The sequence below is a fragment of the Trachemys scripta genome, chromosome 4 (genome assembly GCF_013100865.1).
Source record: "Trachemys scripta elegans isolate TJP31775 chromosome 4, CAS_Tse_1.0, whole genome shotgun sequence".
NCBI lineage: Eukaryota > Metazoa > Chordata > Testudines > Emydidae > Trachemys > Trachemys scripta.
This window is the reverse complement of record NC_048301.1, coordinates 48,410,475-48,432,622: the sequence shown is the minus strand read 5'-3', so window position 1 is coordinate 48,432,622 and position 22,148 is coordinate 48,410,475. Positions and strand designations below refer to the sequence as shown.

The 22,148-nt window shown below is 42.8% G+C and overlaps 1 protein-coding gene across 3 annotated transcripts in view; it reads left to right on the top strand.

Annotated features, from left to right (window-relative positions):
- The first annotated feature begins 12,579 nt into the window (after nt 1-12,579).
- AKAP6 (A-kinase anchoring protein 6) overlaps nt 12,580-22,148 on the top strand; it is a 383,199-nt gene continuing 373,630 nt past the window's right edge. For all 3 annotated transcript variants that reach the window (XM_034768678.1, XM_034768679.1, XM_034768677.1), the window contains exon 1: nt 12,580-12,680. The gene's annotated coding sequence lies outside the window, so the exon portion shown is untranslated. The remainder of the gene's footprint in view (nt 12,681-22,148) is intronic.

The following is a 22,148-nucleotide window of genomic DNA, read 5'->3' as shown; positions in this document are numbered from 1 at the left end:
GGGTTAGCTTGTACAAGGGGCAGACCCAAAAGTAATTAGCCACTGCAGCACCATCTGAGAACCCATAGTTATAAAGTCTTAGGATTTTGTTCGCCAGAACAGAAGCTTTAGTCCCTCAAGACGTTCAGCTTTCCGGGTATCATCTGCTTCTGGTTCTTCTGGGTCACGGTGGGAAGAGCTGGCAGTGCTCCCTCGAGGTCCGAAGTCATTTGCTTCTGGCCCCATCCTAGGGACTAGCTTGACTCGGGTGTGGTGTATCCAAGTGTCTCGCTCTTTCACTCGAATGGCAGTGTGAGAGGTAAAAAGGACTTGGAAAGGGCCCGCCCACCGGGGTTGGAGAGGCTTGTGTTTTCACTTTTTCACATAGAGCCAGTCTCCTGGAGCGATCCGGTGGGCAGGGACATCAGCGGGTAGGGACTGAAATTGAGCCGCGTACCTGTAAAGAGATTTGAGAGTGGTTTGGAGGGAAACAACATATCTGGTTAGCTCCTCGTCACCCCAAGTGGCTAAATCAGTTACAAATCCTGGATCAGTAAATCTGGTATATGGCCTGCCAAATAAAAGTTCAAAGGGTGAGAGATGGAGCCAGCCCCTTGGGGCAGTTCGAATTGCCAGAAGGGCCAAAGGCAGAGCCTGAAGCCATTTTAACCCGGTTTGAGCACACGGCTTAGAGAGTTTAAGTTTTTAAAGTCTGGTTCATCCTTTCCACTTGTCCTGAAGATGGTGGTCTCCAAGGGGTGTGTAGAAGCCAGCCAATAAGTCACATGTCAGGATAGAGGGAAAAAATAGTCGGGGACTCATCATATCCTTGCAGGAGTCGAGTCCAGGTCGGTTGTTCTGCCCTCCCAGTTTCTGGGTCCGTCCATGTAAATGCAAAGATATCCCAGCTGTCCTTATCTAGAGGAATACTCCTGTCTGAGTTGCTCGCGTAGGATCGGGTCCACAGGCAGGATCGGATCCTTTGAAACTTGGGTCAGAACAGCACGCAGCTGGGGAAATTGGGTTTGAGGCAACCGAAGAATGATTTTGTCATCTGAAAAGAAAATCTGAGCACGTAGTTTACACAACAGATCTCTGCCTAAGAGGTTAACTGGGGAATCAGGAGCTAGCAGAAAGGCACGGGAGGCGGAGACACCAGAGATTTCGACAGCAGCCTCCTGTAATACAGAACAGTCAAATGGCTTTCCGCCTATACCCATTACCGGAATGCTCTTATCCGTGAGGCTTCCTCTCTCTGGCTTGGCAGTAACAGTAGAAAGGGCAGCCCCTGAATCCAAAAGACAAGAATAGGCAGTTCCTCCCAATGTTAGGCGAACCTGGGGGTCTGGGGAGGAACAAACATAAGTGGTAAAATCATTTGAATAGGTGACAAGGACCCCCTGGTTGCCGTCATTCCTCATTATCAACAGCGTCTGTTCTTGTCACAGCCATCTGTTGTTGAGGTCGGTCTGGGCGACAGGGTTGTCGTCCGGTAGGTTGGTTCGGACACTCTCTCTTCCAGTGGCCAAGCTGCTTACAGTAGTTACATATGTCATTGGCATGTCTCGGGGGTCCCCCCATAATCCGATTTTGGTTGCCACTTGGGGGGTCCCTGCCGCCTTCCCTGTTTTTCACTTCCAGTGTTTACAAGGGCTGCTAGCATCCTCACCTGTTCAGTCTCTTGAACTTTTTCCCTTGTGTGATATACCCAGGTGGCCACATTTACCAGTTCCTCCAGGGATTTTCCTTCAGCGCCCTCGAGCCGCTTCAACTGCTTCTTGATGTCCGGGGCTGACTGGGAAATAAAAATAAGCCTGACCGTGGACTGTGTGTCCGTGGCCTTGGGGTCTATATTAATATGGATACAAAATGCTTTACAAAGTCTCTCATAAAAGTCAGAAGGGTGTTCTTCTTTCCCTTGCACAGTATTATGGACCTTTGTCCAATCTAAAGTTCTTTCTCCCACTTGTTTTATGCCTGTCAAAATATAGTCTAGGAATTTCTTCAGATCTGCTTGTTGGGTCAAATCATTCGGGTTCCAATGGGGCGGATTGGCGAGCCTTATAAAATTGCGACCGTCGTTGGCAGCCTCTGCAGCCTCCCGGGCCCCCCTCAGTACCCGCTCTTTCTCTTTCGTGCACAATAGGCAATCTAAAAGTTGGCCCATGTTTTGCCAATCAGGATTATGAGACTGGAAAATGGCACGGAATCGCCTGTGAACGACGTCCGGGTCGTCCCTAAGGTGAGGCGTAGTGGTTTGCCAGTTCATAAGGTCAGCAGTGGTAAAGGGGACATGAACATAACGGTCTACAACATTCCCATCTGTTGTAGGGACTGGGATGGTCCGGAGGGGTGCTTGGATATTAACTACCTCGTCCCCATAGAGTGCCCCCTTCCTTGTATGGGATGGACTAAGGATGGGACCAGGCAGGGAAGTAGTGTACCCACTGCTGGTGGCTCCATTAGTTGATTCGCTGACCTGCATTGTAGCATCCTCAATCTTTGTTGGCGGGATGTGTCTCAGTAGATCTGCTGCCCCGGGCTATGTTGAGGAGGGTACCGGGTCCGCCGCAATTGGTAATGCTGCCGCCAGGGGTGGCCGTGGTCTAGGGCAATACATGGGAGAATATCCTCCCAATAATCAGCCTCGTGAGGAGCAGAAGCTTTCGAGAATAAAGGGGCCTGAATCTATACCTTCTTCAAGCGACGATGAGCCTCATCGTCCCACAAAAACCAATAGTCCATTTGCCCTGGCACTTGGTTTTCCAATGTCAGGGGCAAGGGAGTTAAATGGGTAGGAATATCAAAGAAGCCATACTCGGGCCGTGCAGTCCCCAGGGCTGGCCAATCCTGGATGCAAAGTTTTAAAAAACACTTCCTTGACATCCCTTTTTGAACACCGGGTAAGGGCCATTTGCTTAATATATAAGCCAAAGGACTATCCTTAGAGGGTTTAGAGACCCACCCATCTGCCTGCTGACATTCTAACAGAGAATTACACAGAGAACAGAGGGAATTATGGCCTAATAGGATCCTATTACAGGAATTCCTACTAATACTGACCGCTACAGGGGACGGGACAGAAGGATCCCAATTCGACCTCAGAGCTTCATCGCACTCAATGGCTTCCACTCTGAGGAATTACGAATGAGAGGCTCAGTTCCATCCACACACCTAACGCCCAAATGTATAAGACAGAAATTCATTAACCGGTTAACCAAAACAGAACCAGACCAAAACCAGAACCAGATAGTGTCTCCTTATCCTATTAGGACTCACCTTATCGGAACACGAACCCCAGGGGCCACGGTGAAGCAGAGAAAAGGGGCGAAACATCCCGTTGGTGCCATTCCCAGTTTGCCACAGCCATCCGGAGTCCAATGTCCGAGCTAGGAGAGTCCCGGCGGAGTCACCAGTAACTGTTACCGAAATATCGGGTCCACCTAGCTGAGAGCCAATAACAGCCAGACAGGGATAAGGAAGAGTTGCTTTATTTTGCAGAAGAAAGGAGAGCTTTGCGTCTTGGTACAAAAACTCTGTCTTACACACATTTTACAGATCCTTTATACACATTCAGACAAAGGCCCTTGCCGTGTTAACACTTGATTGGTGGTTGTCAAACCTGTGCTTTTGCTATCTGGTCAATGAAAACTGGCTCGGGACTAGCTTCAACTACCTTTAAGGCCTTGAAAGGGAAGACAGTTGAAAAGTTCAGGCTACTGTGTCCTTTAGGTGTCTGCTTCCCCCTAATGGCTGTTGGCTGACATAACGGCTACTAGCTGTTAAGGGGGGGGTCACTAGTAACTTTCACAAGATCATTAATGAAGATATTGAACAAAACCGGCCCCAGGACCGACCCTTGGGGCACTCTGCTTGATATCGGCTGCTAACTAGACATGGAGCCTTTGAGACCGACGATCTAGCCAGCTTTCTATCCACCTTATAGTCCATTCATCCAGCCCATACTTCTTTAACTTGCTGGCAAGAATACTGTGGGAGATCATATCAAAAGCTTTGCTAAAGTCAAGGAATAACACGTTCACTGCTTTCCCCTCCACCGAGCCAGTTATCTCATCACAGAAGGCAATTAGGTTAGTCAGGCGTGACTTGCCCTTGGTGAATCCATGCTGATTGTGCCTGATCACTTTCCTCTCCTCTGCTTCAAAATTGATTCCTTGAGTCTATGTCCATGTTCTCCTACTCTTTCATCATTAGCTCTGTCAGGTACCTTCAGAGGGTCAGAGAATACTGTCCACCAGCATCTTGCGGAAGCTCTGCCCATTTCCTTAAACAGTGAAAATGCAAGTGAGGAAAGTTCTTCAAAGGCAACTCCTCCATGTTGCTGGGAGTGCACAGACCAAATGATGGCTTGGCAGGATATGTTGTTCGAATGTCCTGTATCTCCCAGGGTTAGACAGTCAGTGTTTCTCATGCTGCACCGCAGACAAAGAGCTAGAACGGCCATGTTTCAGGGGGCAGTAGGAAGTCTGGTTGGCTGAACTTGGGCCTGTGTACTGCAATGTGCATGTTGGCTCCTGGGTTCAAATATTCCCAACCTAGGGTCAGTAATCAGTGCAGGCATTCAAGTCCTTGGTTCTCAAACCCAAGATTTGCTGACTCGAGTTCCACTAACCCTGGGCTTACATTGCAGTGTAGACATACCTGCTGAGGGAAAGGGGAGTTGCTATTTATTTTCCTGTTTAATTTTTTTAACTGAAATACAACTGCAGATCATGTTTTGCTTATAGACAGGAAATGTATAACTGCAAAGAGATATTGTGTTTAACTTGCATAATGACAGGTTTCAGAGTAGCAGCCGTGTTAGTCTGTATCCGCAAAAAGAACAGGAGTACTTGTGGCACCTTAGAGACTAACAAATTTATTAGAGCATAAGCTTTCGTGGACTACAGCCCACTTCTTCGGATGCATAGTCCACGAAAGCTTATGCTCTAATAAATTTGTTAGTCTCTAAGGTGCCACAAGTACTCCTGTTCTTCTTTTTGTGTTTAACTTGTGATTGGTCCATATGTCCCGCCAATCCAGAACTAGATAGTAAAGAAAAACAATGGCTACTAATAGCTGGAGTGAATCATTTTAGTTACTACTTTAAGATAATTTGAGTCAAAAGCTATATTAATTTTTATCAGGTATTTAAGGCAATTCTTTGGGGGAAAATACATGTTGCAACCTTACGTTAAAGGGAAGTGAAGAGGCTGTACTGAAAGTGGGAATGGGAACGTCTATGCATTTCCCATCAAGTATATTGAACTGAAATTATGTCTACCAATAGAACTAACTGTACCTACATTATTACACAGTGATGTGTTAAGGTTGAGTGTAGGGTTTAATACTGCTATTTGGGGAGGAAAAGCAGCAACTGGAAAACTTTGAGATGCCCCCTTCAGATCAGATCCACACATCCTTTCAGTCATGTGGTACCAGTTTTGCTATGAAGGGTTTGAGTGTATGGTCCTACGTGTGCACCTTCTCAAGATTGTGCTACTGAACAATTATGCTTTGCTTTAATATGGTGGTTTAAAATGATTTGGATTTCGTTGTCTTCCCTCCCTATCCCCAGTCTGGTTACAAACTTGTATACCATACTATGTATGGTAGATGACCTTTCCCCCTCCCCCAAAATGAAGAGCAATTTTTAAGACTTAGCTTTGAAAACACAGGTCAGTCCTGCCTGGGGTGCGTTATTCCAGGCTTCTAAAGTGGTGGTTTGTTTTACTGTGACAGAATATTGTGCAGTTTACAAGTGTACAGTCCTTGCCACTCTCCTTCTTTTCTATATTGGTAGACTCTACTGGGAGAACAGTAGTTGTGGGAACTGGTAGAGCTTGTAAGTCCTGCCTGCTCTACTGATAAGGGGGAGCTTCTTTTCATCTATTTGGGAATTGGGCACTTCTCATAGGACCAGTATCTCCCTGGTAAGGGCTCCATACCATACGTATTTGTATAAAATGAGACGCTTATATACCTGGTTAAGGATTTTCCCCTTAAGTAGATATGGGTTTTTTTGTTAATCTCCTACTCAAGCAGGTGTATACACACTGGTATGGAGTAAATCTTACAGTCAGGAAAAAGACATTAAATTTTAAGGCTGTCTACACTGGCACACTTATTGGTAAAACTTTTGTTGGTCAGGGTGTGAAAAGAACACCCTCCCCCGCCCCGACGGACATAAGTTTCACAAACAGTGCAGTTCACACCAGTGCTATTATGTCGGCAGACATGTTGTCCTGATGACATAGCTACTGCCACTCATTAAGGGTGGTTTAATTAGGCTGGTGGGAGAGCTCTCTCCCACCAGCATAGAGTGGCTACAGGGAGACCTTACAGCAGCATAACTGCAGCGATACAGCTGTGCCACTGTAAGGTCTGCAGTGTAGATATAGCCTAAGATTACAAAGTCAAGCACTCCAACTTCTGGAAATGCCAGAGTTACAGCTGCCTGTGCAAACCTTAATTTGGCCCCCATGTGAGCACAGTGTAATTGTAGCTGTGTTGGTCCCAGTGGATATAGTGTATTTAGATTATCAGAAAGCCTTTGACGAGGTCCCCCACCAAAGGCTCTTAAGCAAAGTAAGCTGTCATGGGATAAGAGGGAAGGTTCTCTCATGGATTAGTAACTGGTTAAAAGATAGGAAACAAAGGGTGGGAATAAATGGTCAATTTCAGAATGGAGAGAGGCAAATAGTGATGTCCCCCAGGGGTCTGTACTGGGCCCACTCCTATTTAACTTTCATAAACAATCTGGAAAAAGGGGTAAACAGTCAGGTTGCAAAATTTGCAGATGGACAAAACTACTCAAGATAGTTAAGTCCCAGGCAGACTGAAGAGGTACAAAAGGATCTCTCAAAACTGGGTGACTGGGCAACAAAATGGCAGATGAAATTCAATGTTGATAAATGCAAAGTAATGCATTTTGGAAAACATAATCCCATATAAAATGGTGGGGTCTAAATTAGCTGTAACCAGTCAAGAAAGGGATCTGGGAGTCATTGTGGGTAGTTCTCTGAAAACATCCACTCAATGTGCAGCGGCTCTCAAAGTGAACGGAATGTTGGGAATCATTAAGAAAGGGATAGATAAGACAGAAAATATCATATTGCCTCTATATAAATCCATGGTACACTCACATCTTGGATACTGCGTACAGATGTGGTCGTCCCATCTCAAAAAAGATGTATTGGAATTGGAAAAGGTTCATAAAAGGGCCACAAAAATGATTAAGGATATGGAATGGCTGCTGTATGAGGAGAGATTAATAAGACTGGGACTTTTCAGCTTGGAAAAGAGACAACTAAGGGGGCATCTGATAGAGGTCTATAAAATCATGACTGGTGTGGAGAAAGTAAATAAGGGCGTGTTGTTTACTCCTTCTCAGCACAAGAACTAGGGGTCACCAAATGAAATTAATAGGCAGCAGGTTTAAAACAAACAAAAGGAAGTATTTTTTTCACACAACACACAGTCAACCTGTGGAACTCCTTGCCAGAGGATGTTATGAAGGCCAAGACTACAACAGGGTTCAAAAAAGAACTAGTGAAGTTCATGGAGGATAGGTCCATCAATGGCTATTAGCCAGGATGGGCAGAGATGGTGTCCCTAGCCTCTGTTTGTTTGCCAGAAGCTGGGAATGGGCGACAGGCGATGGATCACTTGATGATTACCTGTTCTGTTCATTCCCTCTGGGGCACCTGGCATTGGCCACTGTTGGAGGACAGGATACTGGGCTAGATGGACCTTTGGTCTGACCTAGTATGGGTGTTTGTATGATATGAGAGACACAAGGTAGGTGAGGTAGTATCTTTTATTGGACCAACCCCTATTGGTGAGAGAGAGAGAAGCTTTCGAGCTTACATGGAGCTGTTTTTCAGGTCTCAGAAAGGAACTCCCACCTTGCATTTTGCTGCAATGCTGGAACAGATTGTTTAGCATATTCTAAGGGCCCATTCAAGGCAGAGTGGCCCATTAACACCTCTGCAATCATAGCACAAAAAGGGGGGCCGGTGCGGGTTAATGGGTTACAGATTGTTACGATAAGCCATAAATCCAGTCTCTATGTTCAAAGAACAGGAGTACTTGTGGCACCTTCGAGACGTTCTTTTTGCGGATACAGACTAACATGGCTGCTACTCTGAAATCTCTCTGTTCGGTGCATGATTTTTTGTGTCTAGCAGAGGAATAAATTTTAAGCTCCCAGGCTTGTCTTTTGAAAGCGTCCCTGGGGGACATTCCTTTGAGGATGAGAATTGATAGGTCAGATGTAGAGTGCTCGCTTTGTGAAAAGTGTTTACTCATAGGTGATAGGGTTCCCCCACCCCCCATGCAAGTTCATTTGAGAGTGTAATGATTGTCTGGTTTCACTCACATAGTAGTTGTTGGGGCATTTAGTGCACTGGATGAGTATACTGTATGTTGTGAAAAGCATGTGTAGGATCCATGAATCTTGAAAGGTGGGGTTGGTGGGGGAAAGTGTTTATCATTGTAGCAGTGGAGATATATCTGCAGATTTTGTATCTATTGTTGTGGCAGAATTGGATGCTGTTTTGAGTTGATGTGTCCTGGTATGTGCGGAGCTTGCTTCTGATGATGGGCTTGGAGAGGTTGGGAATTGATTGAAGGCCAGAAGTGGGGGTTCAGAAAAGATTTCTTTCAGGATAGGGTTCCCAGCAAATATGGGTTGAGGTTGTTTGATGTCCTATATGGGTTCAAGTGTGGGATGGTAGATGAGAACTAGGGGTGTGTGGTCAGAAGGGGTTTTATTTCTGTACTCAAGCGGTTCTCTTGGGGAATTTGGCCCATTCTGTGATGTGATCTACTTCTCTGGAGTGTCCTTGTTTGGTGAAGGCAGTTTTGAGTGTGCTAAGGTGTATATCTCAGACTTTCTCCTCAGAGCATATCAGAATGTTAACTGAGTGCCTGGCTGTAGATAACCCATTTCTTGGTGCATTTGAGGTGGTTTATTGGATCTATGAAAGTAGGGATGGTGATCCATGGGTTTCTTGTACATGGTTGTCTGTAGGATTCCATTGCTGAAGCTCATTGAGGGGTTCAGGAAGTTGATGCTAGTATGGAAGTCTTCCAGAGACAGGTTAATGGACAGGTGGTGGTTGTTGGAGTTGTGATAGAAATCCCAAAGGGAGTTTAAACCATCTGTCCAGAGGATGAAAATATCACTGATGTATCTCAGGTATATCATTGGTTTCATAGTGCATTTTTCCAGAAATTCTTCTTCACGGTGGCACATGAAGAGGTTGGCATACTAGGAAGCTATCCTAGTACGCATGACTGATCCAGTGGTTTGGACAAAGTGTGTGTTGTTGAATGTAAAATTGTTATAGGTGAGGATGGAATGGATGAGTTTGGTGATGTGTTTGGAGTGAATATCTGTCCATTTTCTTGTAAATATATGAGGCAGACAGCTATGCTGTCATTGTGCGGCATGTTGGTGAATAGGGAAGTGACGACATCCGTGGTGGCAAGGATGGTGTTCTGAGGGAGGTTGTTAATGTTGCGTAGTTTGTGGAGGAAGTCAGTCGTGTCCTGGAGGAAGCTGACCCTTTGTGTGGTGAGTGACTTGAGGATGGTTTCTAGAAGTCTTGGTATTTCTTTAGTAAGAGTGATGTGGCCAGATATGATGGGTCTACTGTTCCCTTGTTTGTATCTTGGGAAGCATGTAGATAGTCCATGGGGTGGATTCCTGGGGGGATGAGTTGTTTGGAGAAGGAGTTGATGATATTTTTAAGTTCTTGGGTAAATTGTAGTGTGGGGCCTTTGAGTTCTTTATAGTAGGTGGTGTTGGAGAGTTGTTGACTGGCCTTTTTAATGTAGTAATCCTGGTTGAGGACTACAGTGGCACCCCCTTTGTCTGTTGGTTTGATCACTATCTGGTAATGATCAGAACCACCAGTTGAGACCGTCACATTCAAAGATGGTAAAACAAAGTTTGGGGATAAGGAATTTTAGGATTTTGAAGATTTTGGACACTGATCCAAATGTGATAGTGCGCCTCATAATAATGGCCCCCAGATCCAGAGCTGATCCAATTGTGAGCAGGTACCAGCAGACATAATATACCATAGACGTACACCTTCTCCAGAGAACTGAGCTGGACATTGTGAAATATGTGTAACAGTGCACAAGTCCTGCAACACTTGCAGGCAGTGCTCCGTGGACACAATGCACCATGTGCACCTGAGACGGGATGGCTCTGCAATCCCATTTGCTCAAGTTGCAACACTGCACTTGTCCAGCTTCTGTGATTTTGACCTCCCACAGTAATTACATTCTTCAAGAACAATGCAGTTTGCAACCCAAAGGCCAGGCTTATGGAGACACAAGATGTTCTTAGCAGCCAGCTTATTATTCATTCCCACTCAGCCATTTGTATGAATTTGAATTGAATCCCATCACCTTCATAAGAAAATATAAAATTCACTTTTTCCACGTAGTAGCAATAGTAATAAAAAAAAATTCTACCAAACAGCAATTGGAAGGAGAGAAATAGAGATCCCTTTACTTAAACTTTTAGAATATTGAGTTATTTTGATAACATGGTGATCCGCACATTATAAATACTTGGAGAAGACTCAATCAATTTCCTAGACTAAATGTACCAAACCAATATAAATCCTATTTTTATGTGGTTAATGTCTGTTTATTTTGTAGAAGTAATTAAAAAATTCTCTGTGGATAAACACTCAAAAATAAAAATGAGCTGAAAATATCTTGTGAGCATGAACTTGTATCTTGAGTCTTTTTTGTGTTTAGGGCTCACAGTTTCTATTTTTTCAATATAATCATTCTTTCTCTGGTCACTCTATGCCCATAGATTTCAGATCTGAACCACTTGTTTGTTCTGCCCACAGTGAGAGAATACTTATCTTCCAAGTTGTTCTGACTGGATCAGATAGAACAATCTTTACAGGTTTTCTGTCCAAACTTTTATTCTGAACACCAGTCTCACTCAGTGTGAGAGTACCTTGGGGCTGGGGTTCTTTGTTTGCAGTAGTATGGGGTTAAGTTAGAACTTAATGGTCTAGATAATACTTAGTCCTGCCATGACTGCAGGGGACTGGACTAGATGATACCTCAAGGTCCCTTCCAGTTCTGATTCTATAAGCATGACTGGAGCACTGAAAGTACTTGGGGCCATCAAGGGTCCAGTACAGGTCACAAGGGCCATGAGCATTCCTAATTGTAGGAAGTGGCTTTATATTTTACAAGCAGTTGATGCTCTAAGCAAACAATCTAAGGCCCTGTTTTTTCCTTTCTGACTAAGTTTTAGTAATTGCCTATGGCACAGTATCTAAAATCAGGAGTAAAGGAACTTCTTATGTGTAGTTTGAGATCTAGTGGGTCATACAGCTCTGGTCTCAACACTGGTTCCAGAGTTTATTGGACACCTTTAGGGTCTAAATTCTCTTTGGATCTCTGGCCTCTGTTTCCCCTTGGGAAAGCCTACAGCTTACAAGGTCCAGATCTTTTGTCCTTTTCTACCATGTAAAAAGGGATTTTCATGAAAGGAAAAAGGAGTTTTGCCAGATTCTTTCTCATCCAATAGAATTGGCAAAAAGCCAAAAATGTGCTGGTTTTCCTTCAGTTGTGAATTCTCATTTTCACACCATTCTAGTTAATACTTGTGTCAGACATCCCTACTTCAGCTATTGCAAGGAAGGGGGGATGAATTCCAGGTGCTGAAGGTAATTTCTAACAGTCTGGTCTACCAATCCAAAGCCCTATGCAAATTAGGAGGAGGTTCGTTTGTTTTCAATATGTTTCCCTTCAACTGCTGTGAGTAGGGGGCTCACGGTAGAGTGGACCAGGAAGCATGCAGATTGCCGGCAAGCTTTCTAAATCTTCATTTGTGTGTCTGCCTGATGGGCAGAAGAAAGCCAGGCTACTCAGCATGCAGATGGTACTGCAGGTTGGCCTACAGCTGAAAAATTATAAGGAGGTTTTTACTTGGCTGACTAGAAACTTCTCTTGTGAATAGAAATGGTGGTTTTTTTTTTTCTTTAAAAACAAAGCACAGTAACTTATTTAACAGCATAAAATGTTGAGAACGTAAAAGTTTTTAATCCAGTTTTCTTTTTAGTACCGGCAAGGAAAATTTTCTCAAGAATCTCACATCTGATGTGGGGCAGAGTGGCACCTTTTATTCCTTAAATAGCTCATGTTACAACAGGCTTAATATTAAAATGGCAGAAATTCTTCTAAAACAAGCATCTTTGTGTATTAGCCACAATATTAGTTTATTAAATTGTTTGTCATTAATGAATTTATAGTTAATTTTTAAGTGCCCTATATGGAAATAATTTTAAACTCCTGTGTCTAAATTTGTTACCATAGCGGGGGAATAATTTCTTCCTGTCTAAATTTGAACTCAATGAGAAAACATGTATTGTTACATGGACACTATAATCTTATGGCGTGGCACTTTAAGAGTCCTTTTGCATTTTGTCTATTTCTTTAAAGGGCTTCCTTATTGTCTCAGGCTCCCCTGGAAATGCAGTAAGGATTCCTATCACATCTCAGTTGCCATGGCAACAGCAGTCTTTCCCATAATGAGCTGCATCATCTGAACTGATGTCACAGCATCATGCAGCAGGTCACACAAGGCACCTCCTAGTATTGCATCCCACAGATGTGCCGTAAACATCAAAAGAGAATGGTTTGAACAGGAGATGGTAAGTGCTAAATGTAGTCTTGTTTTTAATTGCACCACTGCTTTCCTGATTTCATATGAGTCTCTTCTAAAATTAGAATGTGTGGGATTTGCCTTGTGAAAATGGGTTTTGAAGAAAGACGTTGCATGCCTAAATATCTTTTTCAGACAGTTAGGCTAAGACAAAGGCCTACAGGAGGCACAGCCAGGCAGAAATATTTATTATAATCTTTGCTGTATTTGTGTATGATATCCTGAGGACCTCTACAGAATATATCTGAATTTCACATCTAAATTATTGTAATAACAATATGTTTTTTCTCTGAAATAGAACATACAGCTGTTCACAATTATAGTGTTGCAAAGGTCAAATAATCCTTTCCCTCCTTATATTGAAGGATTAATATTTTTTGTAGCACTCTTCTTTTAACTTATGAACTCTTCTGGGGTGTGCGTGTGAATATTATTATTTAATTCCACTGAGTTTTCAATAATATGGTAGTACACAAAATGCTACACAATGCTGAATAAGCAGTTGGCACTGTATTGCTTTGACAAGTGGTTCTGTTCTATACTATACAGTTGGTATTTTAAAAACAAAACAGCTAGACAAAATTTGTTTTGAATTCTATCATCCCTTTATATCAAGTATTTATTTTGAAAGCTTCCAGCTGTATTACTGAATTCCTTCCTTTCCATCTCTTTTTTGTTACTAAACCATAATATGTATTTAGTGGATCTAAGATATACTCTTTATTAGATATAAAACAAGTCTCTCTTCTCTGCTGCAATTGCAGTAAAAGATGTAGTCAAAGATTCAGGCTTTTCAAGTGTTGCTGATCTTTACATGAATAAAATAGAGTATGAAAAATTGTAATGGCTCCCTCTGCAAGTATGGGGAAAATATACATACATTTTAGGACCACCGTCGACTGAATTATAACCCAACGCCTGCAAAATTTATAAACTCTTTATTGTGTCTAATGGCTTCTATTTTATATCATGGTCTTGTTTCTGGCAACCACGTTCATTTTACTTAACTTCCAAGTTAATCTGACTGGCTTGGATAGAACAATGTTAATTCTTTGTTTTGTTTTGTTTTTTTGAATGTGTACATGATTAGAAGCAAAGAAAAGACCAGACACATGTCAGTTTAATTGATCAATATAATATGTCCACTAGGAATTAGGGAGTGGTCTCTGGCACTGTGTTGCTCAGCTTTAGTTTGTATTTTAAAAGTATAGCAGGAAGGAATAGCAACCACTAATCTTTTAGTAATGTTAATCAGATATAAAGGACCAAAAAGCATTAAATATGAAGCATAAAACCAGTACATGTAATCAGATCTGATCCCTTTTCATAGGGACAGGCATGATGGTCTCATCTGGCACTAGCTGAAATGGAGCTCCTAGATTTTTAATTAGACAGTCTGCACTGCATCATATACACTATTTCCAGTGTGGTCTGAGCATAATATATTTTGCGTTAAACTGCAAAACACAAAAAGGTAGATAATTATCATAGTGCTATTGCTTTGCTTACTGTGATTGTTAAAATGAATTGTGATGGTTTATGGTGCAAAAGGTGTAATCTCTAATCTCTGGGTGTTCAATATGTTCACTCAGAAGGTATGAGTTAGCAAAAGGAAGAGGGAGGAAGTCTGGCTGGTGGTTGAATTATGGAAATTCTAGTGAATAATGCATTTTTGCTAACAACTTTTGGGGATCAATTCATGTGATAGCCTTAACGTGCATCATCAGCATGGATGTAACTAAAGGTTGTCAGAGAGAGAAAACAGCATAGGATTGGATGGAGTACATGACATTATTAGTACATATAAGATGTGTTCTTCCGACTTTGCATATAATTTGCACTGTCACTAGAATTTTTCAGGACTAGACTTTCCTATGAATGATAGGAAATAGTTTAGGGAAACAAAGTCCTGTGAAATTGTAAAGGAATGGATGATGTACAGTGCAAATGATTTTAGGATTTTTCTAATAATTTGAAAGAATTACATTTTTTCAAAGCTTTTTTTCTCTACCCTCCCCCCCCCACACACACACACACATTGTTTGCTTTGGAAACACCCACTGACATAGGAGCTGGTATGACAATGCTGGCTTCTTGGAGCAACACAGCCAGTGCTGATCTCAGGTCCAGCTGAATATCTTAATTAGCGAGGTTTTATTGTTTATTTAATATATGCCCTAGAGGGTGTGGGAGGGCAGAGGGGTGTGTGTGTGTGTGTGTGTGTGAGAGAGAGGGGGGGGAGAGGGAGAGGAAGAGAGGGGGCATCAGTTGGGGAGAATGGTACTAAAGAAATAGAAATTTTCCTTCCCAACAATCTTGGCCGCTTGTGCTGTTGAAACTTACTAGAAATAATGCAATTCTGGTTGTTGTTAAGGTATAATGACACGATCAGAACAATAAAACCTGTTTCCAGCAGGGATCAAAAGCAGCAAACCTACAGGGTGTTTTCAATTTTGTTTCCATTGTTTCCTTTTGTTCATAGTTCCTGAAACTAGGGCCGGCTCCAGGCACCAGCTTGCCAAGCAGGTGCTTGGAGCGGCCACTCCGGAGAGGGGCGGCACTGTCCAACTATTCGGAGGCAATTCGTCGAACGGTCCCTCACTCCCTCTCGGAGCCAAGGACCTCCCGCCGAATTGCCGCCACAGATCGGGATCGGGATTGCAGCTTTTTTTTTTTTTTTTTTTTTTTTTTTTTTTTTGCGCCACTTGGGGCGGCAAAAACCCTGGAGCTGGCCCTGCCTGAAATCAGGGAGATTCTTAATGGAATCTGTTTAAGTGCCTGAATTTGGACTGTTCTGGAAATGAAAAATCCTGCCTATATCTGCACATGGGCGGGGGGGGGAAGACTCTCCTGTATTAATGATAGAGTTCTACATGCACACTTGCACAGTGAGGTGTGGTGAGAAACAGAGGTATCCCATAAAGCACTTGCAGAATTACTAACTTCTCAAGCTTTGTCTTGGTAAGAATGTGATTATAGAACATTAATTTTAACCATTGCTGTGCAACATTGAGCTGAGTGCTAGGGGTCAAGCAAAAATCTGTCTCCTCCCAACCCAGCAGTCATACAGTCTGACAGACCAACTGCAGCATCAATATTCACAAGATTGACACTAGTCAGATGTTTGGGTCAGTAAGTTGTAATGCAATTATCATGCCTCCTATGTAGAACAGACTTCTCCCTCCCCCTGCCCTGCCCCAGAATCAACATGGAAGATGCATGTGCTCCAAAGCTCCCATCCCTGGATTTTTTTATTTTATTTTTAGTTTTGCAGAGGGCTGTCTTCTGATTGGCCCAGGAGTCCATCCCTAGAGTGTAAACTAGAAAAGGAGGTTGGCAGTGAATTGGTCAAATGTTATGTTCAACCGCAGAACCCAAAGCTGAGTCAGAATTGGTGGCCTTTTCAAAAGTGCATAAGTGTTTTATGAGCACAAGTTCTATTAAAGTCAATAAGATTTGTGCTCCTAACTCACATAGGCACTTTTGAAAATCCCTCCCAATGTCTCTTTATTTATTCACCCCTAATATAAAATTAATTACTGAGCCATGTAAAAACTACTAACAGGCTTTGAGGCCTGACTTTTGTAGGTACTGAGTGCCATTGACTTCACTGGGAGCTGCAGATGGTCAATAGTGTTGGTATTCAGGCCCCTGTATTTAAGAAAATCATTGCTCCATTTGAATTCATACAGGAGTCTTGTATGCTCCCCTTCTACATTAGACACTGAATTGATATTGCATTGTACTATATGCCCCATGTGTTATACTGAGGTGAGTGTACACTCATGCAGGGCCGGCTTTAGGCCAATTCCACCAATTCCCCCGAATTGGGCCCCGCGCCTAAGAGGGCCCCGCGCCGAGTGGGGGGGCAAGTGGCAGAGAATCCCTTCCCTGGCTAGAGGCGCCTTTTTAATTTTTACTCACCCGACGGCGCTCTGTGTCTTTGGCGGCGGGTCCTTCAGTGCCACCGAAGACCCGGAGCGAGTGAAGGACCCGCCGCCAAAAACTAGGAGCGCGGCCCGGTGAATAGAAGCCCCATGTGGTTTTTTTCATGTTTTTTTAAAGTCAACGCTGCCGGGGCCCCATCAAAACTATTTGAATCGGGCCCCACACTTCCTAAAGCTGGCCCTGCACTCATGAAACATACTGATATTAGCCATTTATTTAGAATATCATGTTTCAGGACAAAATATACGTTTACCAATACAGGGATGCAAAGCTGACTGTAAGGGTTCATCCTAAAGCTAATTATCTCTGGGGATTTGAGAAAAATCTTTTAAGAGCAGAATTCTCCTCTCAGTTGAAGAGGAAGAATATGGAAGCTGAGGTCCAGTGAGGGGAGTTTCACCCTTATATGAAGGTCTGTGTTCATACACTTTTAAATGGACATATTTAATGACAGAGACTTTGGGATGCTTTCCTCTTTCCAGGAGAGCCAGTACAGGCAGCCACCTCCCTTATTAAACAGGCACACATGCTCTTAATCAGTTAATGTGTAGGGAGGAGGTGTGGGCTGGTCTTCAGCATTCCTGAAGGATGGCTAAATCGGCTGCATATCTAGAAAGACAGGCAACGAGAGAACACGTGGAATTTCTCTTAAGCTAGGGTCAGATCATTGCTTGTGTTAATTCATTAGCCCTTTTTATAGAATTTTCAATTTTATTATATGTAATGGGTTCAATTCTCATCTTAAAATAAAGGAGATGTTATTTGTTTACCTATTTAACCAAATCTCTGTGTGTGTCTTATAAATTAATTTAACCGGAATTGTATTATTAATTTTGAAAATTAGATAAATAACATCCGTTCTGGTGTATTGGGCACACAGGGAGATGTTAGGTGCTGATAGAGCCTTGTTTACCAGGATAAAATTATGGCTTGTTGCTAAAAAGCCTTAGGAAAAGCTGTGGCTTCTGGGCATGGGTTGCCATTAAGCCTCTAGGGAAAGGAAAGAATCCGGTAGTGCAGAAACTATACCTTTTTTCCTGCCCTGTATTATATAATAGTCGTCTAACTATTGGGTTTGAAATTCTTTGACTCCTGGGAAGTTTGAATCCCAGCAAGGCTGACTCAGCTCTTTATTCTTCTAGGTCAAAAAATTAAGTACTCTGCAGTTTACTATGTCTGGGGCTCTCAGACAAGACATTTGAAAAAATGAGCTCTCTCTGATCTGCATGGACACTGAAGTTCTCAAGGCACATGTCACATAAAAGATTTGCCTTGACAGCCTTGGCCAAATTTTCTTCTCCTTCTGCCACTTATTACACAATGTGTGGTCCATCTGCCACCCTAGAAGTGGCTGCATTTCAGTGGCTGAGTGTATGAATATAGATGTGATGTTCTCTTAGAGACCTTGAGATAAAAGGTACTTTACATTTGTAAACTACTTGTTACCAATTCATGGAATAATCACAGCATCCCAAAGGCAATATGGGTCTTTAGAAAATTGAGGATGGGTCTTATGAACCTCGCTATGCTAATGTTTTAGGGCCTGTTCCTATAAAATGCTACATGTCTCCTGGAATTGTGATGAGCACCTTCTGTTCAAGAGGCATTCAACACCCCCTATCTTGCCCCTCTCCTCTCCTCCCCTGCCCGCCAGACTGGGCTCTGAAGTAAGGGTAAATGCTAAAGAATGCAGCATAGTTTGAACTGCAGCACCTTCACTGTTAATTTTTTTTCTTTTTTTAAAAACCGCCTCTTTTGTGAAGCAGAATGCAGACACAGAAATGCCTGACTTTTTAAAAGCAAAGGTGCAGCAATTCAAACGATTGCCTCATAGACTTCAAGAATATTCAGCCTGTATTTAAAATAGCTTCCATTTTAAAATGTCATGTTTTACTTGGACAAAGGCATATTTCAGCAGGAGAAGCTGCAACCATCCTTTTAGAAATCGTGGTGTAATAGACTTCCCAGCCCCACGATGCAGAGTCCTGTGAGAGCTGACACACTTTAGAGAGAGAGGCTCTGTAGCATTAGTCTGTACTAATAGAAGTGTTAACGTTCTGTTGGGGGAGTGTCCGACCAAGAACACAAGCCCAGGCTCCTCTAATGCTGCTTCCAGTTTGTAACTACACCGCTACCTCGATATAACAGGACCTGATATAACACGAATTCTGATATAACGCGGTAAAGCAGTGCTCCGGGGGGGCCGGGCTGCATACTCCGGTGGATCAAAGCAAGTTCAATATAATGCGGTTTCACCTATAACGCGGTAAGATTTTTTTGGCTCCTGAGGACAGCGTTATATCGAGGTAGAGGTGTATAAAAGTTCTCTTAAGAGATGCCCTTTGCTGGTTATGTTGTAAGCTGGACATGGTCATAGTTTCAGGGGTAGGATGCAGACATGAAGTCTCTTGGGGAGCTGTCAGTTGATGATGTTGATTGTGTACTAGCTCATTGTGGGGTAAAATAAAGCAGGCCTGTAACTGGCTATTAAGCAGATTGTTTATCTTATCTTACCCTTGACCCTTTTTGTATTTCTCCCTTTGCTATGAGAAATTATAGGATGGTCAGGGATGCAACCCCATGCTCTGGGTGTCCCTAGCCTCTGACTGCCGGAAGCTGGGAGTAGATGATAGAGGATGGATCACTCAGTGATTGCCTGTTCTGTTCATTCCCTCTGAAGCACCTGGCACTAGCCACTGTCGGAAGACAGGAGACCGGGCTAGATGCGTCATTGGTCTGACCTAGGACAGCCGTTCTTCTGTTCTTAGGAGGAAATAGCTCTCTAGCTGATGTCAGACAATCCTGTAGTCAAGTCTGAATCCTTAGCCTTATACTGGACCCCCTATGGGGTCTACCTTGCACACTGCACCAGATTCATACTACTTGTGCTCACCTTCAAGGCCCTGTTACCGCTACTCCCTAGCCTACGTGTCAGGCTAGTCACGTAGGCTTCCTCTGTGTCTCTTCTGTTCTGCCATGCTCAGTACCCTCATTCTGCTGCTCCTGTGTTTGAGAATTTTTCCATGTGTGAAATGAAATCCCTGTCCTACTTCACTAAGCCACTATCCTCTCCTCATTTAAATCCCTCATGAAAACACACTTCTGTGAAGTCCACAAGCAGTGAGTTTACAACAGTAGTTCTGGGTGGGAATACTGGCGATGCTGGGGTTACTGCTAGTTGTATTCCGTTAGTGCCTAGATGCAACAACTGAGGCTGAAATCTGTTGTGCTAGGTGCTGTATATACACTTAATAAAAGATGATCCCTGTTCTGAACAGATTATAGTCTAAACTGGCAAGATAAGAATTATTATCAGGGCCGCCCACGGTGGGGGGGCAAGTGGGGCAATTTGAGTTTTCGATGGGTCTTCAGCGGCAGGTCCTTCAGTGCCGCCAAACACACCCAGAGTGAGTGAAGGACCCGCTGCTGAAGACCCAGAGCTTCTTCCGCTCCGGGTCTTCGGCAGCAGTTCGGCGGTGAGGGCTTCTTCCGCTCCAGGTCTTTAGTGGCAGTTCGGTGGTGGGTCCTTCACTCGCTCCGGGACCCGCCGCCGAAGTGCCCCAAAGACCTGGAGCAGAAGGACCCCTGCCGCCGAAGAACCCAGGCCCCCTGAATCCTAGTACAGTACTTAAACCATAAGACCAACTTTCATCTCAGCTTTCCTTCCTCTGCTCCCCAATCTGTATTTCTCAGTGTGTCCTTTCTTTGATGTTAGTCTTGTGGAGTGTAAACTGTTTGGGGGCAGGTGTTGTGTTTGTGTTTTTGTACAGGACCAAGCTCGTTGTTTAAGTACTAAATAAATGATGATAATATATCCCCCTGGCTGGCTGAAAATGGCCATTTCATATATTTAGTTTTGAAACACAAAGTAGAGAAATAGTGTTTTTTCTTGCTAACCTGTTACAAAACTAACATCTTTGATTTACTGTTTCATAATCAGATATAAAGCACTTCCCTTTTGATATCTGACTGTGATAATAGTGATAGAATATTCACTGCCAGGAGAATTGAAAGGTTTGTAGGAGAGATGGCTAAAAAAAGGTAGATGTAAAAACATTGTATATTGAAATGTTATATTGATTAGAAAGGAAAAAAATGATTAATATGTATTGCAAAGGGCAACCTTGGATGTTTAGAACTCCTATTGAGAAAGGAAGTGTTGAATAGAAGAAGCATTGCGTCCATGTCTCTGCAGAAGACATCCTGAGATTTTGGACAGCCCCTGGAGATGGGCTGAACGAACCTCAATAACTAGAATTTCATCTAAAGAATGGATTTTTATTATTATTAGATCAACATTCCCATTTTCTTCGACTTCTGGAGTAAATACAGGTCAAGAGTAGATGTACCAGTTACTTTCATAGTTAAAATAACCCTCTCTTCTTTTCTAAAACTTTTCAATCTGAGATTGAAAGACCTACTTTAGAGATGCCTCAATAGAAATATTAGCTAACAATGGTGGTAGTAATAAAATAGTGCCCACAACACTTTGATAAAATGTCTGCCAAGAAGCAAAACAACTGAGATTAGATTGGGTTGACAAATTTATAATCTTATAATGTATTTTACTGAGTAAGGTATTCATCGGGGGAGGGCATCTTAAAAATTGGCTAGCTAAAGTAGCTATTCTTGCAGCTACTCCTACCTACAATCTGAGCTACAATAAGATCTACTCTGTCTGCAGCTGTCACCCATGAGAAGGTAAGGTCCAAGTCACTTTTGCCCATGTTTTTTATCAACCAGCAAGTGTTTGGTACATTCGTCTTACACTAAGTCATGCTGACTTTCTTTTAAAAATATAACAAGATTCTGTTAAAACAACAAATCACATTAATATTGCAACAGGAATCGAAATGCAGCTTCTGAGAAACTAGGCTGTTACATAGCAGTTTTCAGCATGTCTGCTATACTGTTACCAAAGCAATGACACAGCAGATATGAGAGAGAGCCGTTGTAAAGGTCAGATTGTTAAAATAATCATGGTACACTTCTGTACATTCTTAATCTAGTTACAGACTAGTTCTCTTCCAAAAATTCACTTTGTGTTTTGTTAGAGATTTTATGGTCAAAGTCCTATCTGGATTTTAGTTTATTTTTGCTAAATTTACAAGTTGTCAATTTTGAGAATGAACTGGAGCATTTCCAGTGTCAGCAGAGGCTTTGCCAGTGAGGGTCAGACAGTGTTTCTGCAATTGCTATGAATGTCCATTCGTATTTGAAGATAAAAGGAAACAAGTTTGGTTCTCCAAATGCAAATGCATGTGTTAACAATGAAATAGGTTCCCAGAGTGAACCTTTAAGTACCTTGACAGGTTTCAGAGTAGCAGTCCTGTTAGTCTGTATTTGCAAAAAACAGGAGTACTTGTGGCACCTTAGAGACTAACAAATTTATTTGAGCATAAGCTTTCGTGGGCTACAGCCCACTTCATCGATGCATGTAGTGGAAAATACAGTAGGAAGATTACACACACACACACACACACACACACACACACACGGAACATGAAAC